This window comes from Setaria viridis, chromosome 5 (assembly GCF_005286985.2).
Source record: "Setaria viridis chromosome 5, Setaria_viridis_v4.0, whole genome shotgun sequence".
Lineage (NCBI taxonomy): Eukaryota > Viridiplantae > Streptophyta > Magnoliopsida > Poales > Poaceae > Setaria > Setaria viridis.
In genome coordinates, this window is record NC_048267.2 from 46,513,460 (window position 1) to 46,522,090 (window position 8,631).

The following is an 8,631-nucleotide window of genomic DNA, read 5'->3' on the forward strand; positions in this document are numbered from 1 at the left end:
CTTGAGCAGATTTCGCTCACTATTTCCACTGAAACAATGGCTGATCATTGAAGACGATGTAAGCTTCAACTTTGGCTCCCAACTTTTTCTTCACTTATTTTATTTATGTTTGTTCTTGTGCATTTTTCAGAAAAACATAACTATTGAAGATATGCTTGACAGATTCAGGATCTAGCGCCTATTCATGTAGGATTGTCTTGTTCAGTCAGAGCTGCACTCTTAAATTTCGCATGTTCAGTTTCAGCATTAAAACTTATTTCGATTGGGTTGTAAGAACTAAAGCCATGAAGTACGTGTACGGCTAATATAGAAAACAACTGTCATGCCGTTAGACCATTTTGGCATGTACAGACTACGTGGTTTCCACACATGTCCATGTGTTTGTTGTGATTGTACTGTAGTTTTACTCGCCTTTGCTGCACGAAGCACATTCACTGTCCTTGTGTGAGCATGGTTAACTCAAATGGTGAGTTATTGTCTCATAATAATAAACAAACGCCTCCTGAATTGGAAAGAGTATCCCTCATCTATATACTAAACTGGGAGAGCGCTCGGCTCTGTTCTCGGACAATCTGTTGTTTCCATGTACGCTCTTTCCGGTTCCCAGATTATTTCGAGTGGAAGAAAAAATTCATCTGCCGTCCTAGTTATTCATCTCGTAATAGAAAACTCACCACGTTGATTGTTGACATTGTTCTACTCCACGGTAAATTAATCATGTTGCTCAATCTGTGATCAATCTTAGCTCAGACATTTCTTGCATTTTTTCTCGAGATGCGAAAAATTTGAGTTATATTGACTTTGATAAATCGTAAAATGATATATATTCTGGGACGAAAGGAGCATATTTCAAAAAGAAGACTAGAAGCTTGATATGTCCGAGTGGTTAAAGAGAGAGACTTGAAATTGGCGCCTCTGTTCCAGTTCTTCGTACTTGACGGTTTGGATGCTGCTTGAGGATAAAAAATGACTCGCCGTTCCACGGCCGTGATGCTGCATTAAGCGTTCCGCTTGCCGCCGCCCACCGCATCGTTTGATTTGATGTCAAGAAGGCTCCTGCCCCGTATCACCCCGCTCCCGCGCCGCCGCCGCAACCCGAGCTCACCTCCGATCACCCCGGCCCTCGCGGCCTCCGTCAAGCACATCCTCACCACCCGCTCCACTAACCCGGCCTGGCCACGCGCCCTCGCCGCGCTCCTCCCCTCCCCGCTCTCGGACGCGCGCCTCGCCGCCGCCGTCTCCTCCCTCGCCGACCCCGACCTCGCGCTCGCGCTCCTCGCCTGGTCCCAGACCCACCACCATGACTCGCTCCCAGGCCCCGCCGCCACCCCTCTCGCCCACTCCGCGCTGCTCCGCTTCCTCGCCCGCGCCGGCCGCTTCGACGCCGCGGAGGCCACGCTACAGTCCATGTCGTCCCGCGCGGGCGACGGCGTCGTGGCGGCCGCGCCAACGCTCGCCTGCCTCGGCGAGCTCGCAGCCGCCTACGCCGACGCCGGAATGGACGGGAAGGCCGCCGAGATGTGCCAGCGCGCCAGGGAGCTGTACGGCGCTCTTCCCAGGGCGGCAGACTGCAACCGCCTCATCAGGCTCCTCGTGCAGCGCCGGCGCTGGGAGGACGCCCGGAAGCTGTACGACGAAATGCTTGCCGAGGAGGGCGGCGCGGATGACTACAGCACCTGCGTGATGTTGCGAGGGATGTGCTTGGAAGGGCGGGTGGAGGAAGGGAGGAAGCTGATTGAGGCTAGGTGGGGAGCGAGGTGCATTCCGCATCCCGTGTTCTACAATGTACTGATCGATGGGTATTGCCAGCGCGGGGAAATTCGGAGGGGAATGTTGCTGTTGGGTGATATGGAGATGAAGGGATTCTTGCCGACCGAGGTGACATATGGAGTTATCATTACCTGGCTCGGGCAGAAAGGTGATTTGGAGAGGATTGGGGGTTTGCTTGGCGAGATGAAGGTGAGAGGATTGTCCCCCAATGTGCAGATTTACAACACTGTCATTGATGCTGTGTGCAAACGCCACTCAGCATCGCAGGCAATGGTTGTTCTGAAGCAAATGTTTGCGAGCGGTTGTGATCCAGATGTCGTCACGTTTAATACTTTGATATCAGCTTTTTGCCGAGAAGGTCGTGCTCACGAGGCTGAGAAACTTTTGAGAGAGGCCATTAGGAGAGAGTTGGAGCCAAATCAAAATAGCTAGACTCCTTTGATTCATGCCTTCTGCATCGGAGGAGATGTGACGGTTGCATCAGATTTTATCGTGGAAATGATGGAAGGAGGGCATACTCCTGATGTCATCACGTTTGGAGCACTAATTCATGGCCTTGTTGTTTCTGGGAAGGTAACTGAGGCCCTGAGTGTCAGGGATAAGATGATGGAGAGACAGGTGATGCCTGATGTCAACATATATAATGTATTGATTAGTGGCTTATGCAAGAAACAAATGCTTCCCGCAGCTAAGAACCTTCTTGCAGAGATGCTTGAGCATAATGTCCAGCCTGATAAATATGTATATACCACGTTGATTGATGGTTTCATCAGGAGTGGGAATCTTAGTGACGCAAAGAAAATATTTGAATTCATGGAACAAAAGGTGGTAAAAGGATATTGTCAGTTTGGAATGACGGATGAGGCAATTCTATGCATGAGCAGCATGAAAAAGGTTGGCTGCATTCCAGATGAGTTTACATATACTACGCTTATTGATGGCTGTGCTAAACAAGGCAACATAAGTGGAGCTCTGAGTTTGCTTTGCGATATGATGAAGCGGAGATGCAAACCAAATGTTGTTACATACTCATCATTAATAAGTGGATATTGCAAGATTGGCGATACAGACACTGCAGAATTTGTTTTTGAAAATATGCAATCTGAAGGTCTCCTTCCTAATGTTATACACTATACAATCCTAATTGGTAGTTTATTCAAGAAAGATAAAGTAAGCAAAGCGGCTGCATACTTTGAACGTATGTTGCTTAACCGTTGCTCTCCTAATGATGTCACATCAAATTATTTAGTTAATGGGCTCACAAACAGTGTGACCTGGATCATCAACTCAAACTGTAGCAAGTGTTAAGTTGCATGACAAGAATGCTCTGTTAGATGTGTTCAAGGGATTGGTTTCTGATGGATGGATTTCAGCATACAATGCTATTATCTTCAGCCTCTGTAGGCATAATATGCTTGGGAAGGCACTGGACTTGAAAGATAAGATGGTTAGTAAAGGATACTCGTCAGACCCTATTACTTTCCTTTCACTTCCTTATGGCTTCTGTTTTGTTGGAAAACCGAGGAACTGGGGGAGCATCCTTCCTAATGAATTTCAGAAGAATGAATTTGAGACAATCTTTAGGTGCAAGATGTTATTAGACCAGCATGCCGTTGACACAGTTAGCTGCGAAGTCTCTAGGATTATACAGTTATATGCTGAGGAGTTTCTGTCTATACAGAAACTGGAGAAGAGATTTGCTGGTTCTTGACTACGGAACTATGCTTTGCCTTGATTTTGGAAAAAGGTCTAGCTGTGATTTGAATTTTGACTCCAGAAACTGGGTACTGAGAGGAACATAGCAATCTATTCTATTGCTAAGAGACAATTTCCTTGAGCACTGAATTACAAGACTGGTTGCTGTATTACCAACTAGCAAGACAATATATTTAGTTGAGCTCTTACCTGGAGGTACTAATCTTGATATTCGTAGATTTATTCAGTTTTGACTTTTGACAATGCTTGTCACAAATTCATTGCTTATTGCCAAACATTTCATGACAACTGACAACCAAAGTAATGCTGCTTTATGCATAATTTTAATTTCCCGGTCTTCCAGCAAATAATGTTTTCCATTCTGCAAGTATATTATATCAACTAGTATTTTGCTATTAGTGAAAGTCTGTTTCATAAAGGCAAAAGTACTGCCAGATGCTGCCTCATAGTTTAGATAGTGACCATTTGAATCAATCTAAAGTTCTAGTGTGCATTTGTTTTTCTTTTGATGCCTGGTAAAATGTATGGATATTTGATCAGCCTTCCAGACCAAATCTTGAACTTAAGCATGTATAGATATTTTCTAGAATATTTGCATATGAATTAATAGTCTTATGTTAGTAGCTTGGAACTATTCCTTCATTTACTGAGATGCACTATTTACAGTATAAGCTATTAACTTTTTACTTGTCCAATTGCCCAATGTCTTCTAGCCATTGCTATTTCTCTAATTCATTGATTCTGCTAGTCTATAGATATCTCTTTACTGTGGTCTGCTTATCACTCACATAGCAACAACATTGTTTTATACAACATTGTCGTATAGAAACTGCCTATATGTTAATAGATACAATATCTCTATCTACTTTATCAATGCAATAGGCACTATCCCGTGCCAATTCGTTCAAAAAAAAAAAATAGATACAATATCTGGAGATATATGAGAATTTTTTTCTTGGCCCTGTTGGGACAGCTTTTTTATGAGGAGCTTTTCTCCTTCTCATGCTATTGTTTCCGTATTCTCTGTTTGTCCTCATTTCTCAATAGTGGTTTCTTATCAATTCAATCCTACAATTTTCTTATTATATAGCTGCACATTGATCTACTGCTAAACTTATTTTCAAGGTAAAAGTGGCTTGATTTTAATAATATTTACATCTGTTCCATAATAACACAGGGAAAGGCTGTGTACAAAAGACCCAAGTGGTCAGACCCTTCCCCGGACCCTGCGCAAGTGGGAGCTACGTGCACCGGCTGCCCCCATAATAACACAGGGATATGACATAGTGATCGATTGCTAGGGAATTATGATTGCAACTGTTAGATCTCAAGAACATTGAAATGCCTTGTTGAGCCAAATCCAAGCATCTATACTGCTGTTGATCTGGACACATTTGCTTCCTGCTTATGTTTCTCTCTAAGATACCATCGTACTCTTGGATTGTCTTGCAGGTAAGCAAATTGAGCTGCTTGCACATATCACTCAGAACTAGGTATTTCTCCCTGTAGGATATTAGCTTAGACATAATTTATACTTTGCACATACTTCAGGCCACAATTCATTTCTTCAGGCCATAATTTATGCTTGCACATACTTTGCCTATTCATTTCTTCAGGCCACAATAATCTTTATATTAGGCACCGATTATTGTGGCCTGAAGAAATGAATAGGCAAAATGCGCAACACGACTGAAATGGCAGATCATCGATACCTCATCATCTCCATGGCAGTTCGCCTTGCTAGATTTACCATTTGATAAATAATATTGCTCTCGCATAAAAAGAATAGGTGATGGTAAATTAGGTTTTTTTTAGGGAACGGTAAATTAGGGTTTTCCCAACCATTCATTAAAATGAAAAATCAAGGCTACACGGGCCACTCCTTTTTTATTTTTCTTCTTCTTTGCTCCTTGATTTGAGTGTTCATATCAGTTGTGAGAGACTTTTTTCACAGTTCTAATTTCCCTAATATTTTTTGTGCTAGATTCATTCTCTCTAACTTACGGTTCAGTCCATTTTAGAATGCAAATTGATCCAATATGAGGACCAGAAAAGACAGCCTGGCGCATGTTATGTCCATATTGTTAATTGTGCTTGTGGGATAACCAGCATTTCTTGGTAAGTATAGCATATTTATCTTCCCGTAGATCATATCAATAAATATCTGATGGATATTTATTTGGTATTATCTACTATTGTGACAACCAAAACCCACGGCCCTACTGCTACCTAACCAAGGAGGCTTGTCTCTCGCACTGCCCCAAGTGCAACCCCGTGTGCCCCACCACAACCATCACCTTTCATAGTGACTTGCTTGAGTAAACACCAGTGTTAGAGAGCTTCCAAATATGGTGGTCATCAATGTCTTGTTGCAGCACCATCCCATCTACCAAGTGCCATATCTGCAAGTATTCCACAATGACTTGCACTGTGAGGGTCCCCGTGATATCTGAGACCCATGTTCGATTAGCCAAGGCTTGAGCCACTGTCCTTTGTTTCCTGACTTTTGGTGGAATAATGGCAAAAGGAGCAGGAGCCAATTCACGAATAGTTTTGCCATCCAGCCACCTATCCAACCAGAACTTAGTAGATTTCCCGTTACCAACCTCCGAGCGCACAGCCATCTCAAGCATGGCACGAGCACATTGTGACACTTGGATATCTTAACCAGCCCATGGCCGAGAACCATCTGTTTTTTCAAGCCATAGCCATCGGATGTGCAGGGACCAACCCACAGTTCCAAATTGTGCACGCCCAGACCTCCATACTGGAGTGGGTGCTGCACTCACTGCCATGATACCAAACAATTACCCCCATTTGCCTTGTCTTGGCCTTTCCAAAGATAACCCCTCATGATTTTGTCAATAGCCTTGATAGTCCATTTGGGCAAGTCAAGTACAATCATGTGGTAGATAGGTGATGCGGTGAGCACCACCTTGCCCATCGTGAGTCTCCCAGCCCTATTCATCAACGAAGCCTTCCACCCTGGCAAATAATCAGCTATCTTGTCAACCAAAGGTAGCAGATCTGTTTTAGTAGGCTTGCGAGCTGATAGTGGGAGGCCCAGATAGGTACAAGGAAAGTTCTTGATATCACAAGGCAGCCAGCTAGTAATTATTGCCAAGTCATTTCTATTTTGTTTCTATACATATGGTCAGTTACGCCTACGATGGCTCTATGCCCGATCAGTGGCCGCGGGCTTGTTCCAGCTCTCTATATGTGACACATCTACTACTGAGTTCGACCCGGTGAAATTCCATTACCGTATAATAAAAAAAAATGGTGCAGTCGTAGATCATCAATAGATATCCGAGTCATAGGCAATGAAGGAATCGGTCAGAAATTCTGTACAATTAACAATGAATCAACCAATCGTTTCAGTGAAGCAACTGACCATTTCAGCTGCCTTCCATCAAGTTTTCCTTCTGGACAAAAAGAGCGATATTGGACACATAAGGTTTGTACTTCTAGTCTAGTGATGGTATAGGGTTGAACTGTTTGCCATAGCACATCTTAATAGTGAGGGATACAGTCGGTAGTTCAGCATGGCCAATATAACTCAGTATGGTCACTTGGTCAGCAACTATGTACACAAGTATGTGCAAAGTATAAATTATGTCTAAGCTAATATCCTACAGGGAGAAATACCTAGTTCTGAGTGATATGTGCAAGCAGCTCAATTTGCTTACCTGCAAGACAATCCAAGAGTACGATGGTATCTTAGAGAGAAACATAAGCAGGAAGCAAATGTGTCCAGATCAACAGCAGTATAGATGCTTGGATTTGGCTCAACAAGGCATTTCAATGTTCTTGAGATCTAACAGTTGCAATCATAATTCCCTAGCAATCGATCACTATGTCATATCCCTGTGTTATTATGGGGGCAGCCGGTGCACGTAGCTCCCACTTGCGCAGGGTCCGGGGAAGGGTCTGACCACTTGGGTCTTTTGTACACAGCCTTTCCCTGTGTTATTATGGAACAGATGTAAATATTATTAAAATCAAGCCACTTTTACCTTGAAAATAAGTTTAGCAGTAGATCAATGTGCAGCTATATAATAAGAAAATTGTAGGATTGAATTGATAAGAAACCACTATTGAGAAATGAGGACAAACAGAGAATACGGAAACAATAGCATGAGAAGGAGAAAAGCTCCTCATAAAAAAGCTGTCCCAACAGGGCCAAGAAAAAAATTCTCATATATCTCCAGATATTGTATCTATTTTTTTTTTTGAACGAATTGGCACGGGATAGTGCCTATTGCATTGATAAAGTAGATAGAGATATTGTATCTATTAACATATAGGCAGTTTCTATACGACAATGTTGTATAAAACAATGTTGTTGCTATGTGAGTGATAAGCAGACCACAGTAAAGAGATATCTATAGACTAGCAGAATCAATGAATTAGAGAAATAGCAATGGCTAGAAGACATTGGGCAATTGGACAAGTAAAAAGTTAATAGCTTATACTGTAAATAGTGCATCTCAGTAAATGAAGGAATAGTTCCAAGCTACTAACATAAGACTATTAATTCATATGCAAATATTCTAGAAAATATCTATACATGCTTAAGTTCAAGATTTGGTCTGGAAGGCTGATCAAATATCCATACATTTTACCAGGCATCAAAAGAAAAACAAATGCACACTAGAACTTTAGATTGATTCAAATGGTCACTATCTAAACTATGAGGCAGCATCTGGCAGTACTTTTGCCTTTATGAAACAGACTTTCACTAATAGCAAAATACTAGTTGATATAATATACTTGCAGAATGGAAAACATTATTTGCTGGAAGACCGGGAAATTAAAATTATGCATAAAGCAGCATTACTTTGGTTGTCAGTTGTCATGAAATGTTTGGCAATAAGCAATGAATTTGTGACAAGCATTGTCAAAAGTCAAAACTGAATAAATCTACGAATATCAAGATTAGTACCTCCAGGTAAGAGCTCAACTAAATATATTGTCTTGCTAGTTGGTAATACAGCAACCAGTCTTGTAATTCAGTGCTCAAGGAAATTGTCTCTTAGCAATAGAATAGATTGCTATGTTCCTCTCAGTACCCAGTTTCTGGAGTCAAAATTCAAATCACAGCTAGACCTTTTTCCAAAATCAAGGCAAAGCATAGTTCCGTAG

At 42.3% G+C, this 8,631-nt stretch overlaps 1 pseudogene; it reads left to right on the forward strand.

Annotated features, from left to right (window-relative positions):
• The first annotated feature begins 1,008 nt into the window (after positions 1-1,008).
• Positions 1,009-4,161, forward strand: LOC117855926 (uncharacterized; annotated as a pseudogene).
• The last annotated feature ends 4,470 nt before the right edge of the window (positions 4,162-8,631 follow it).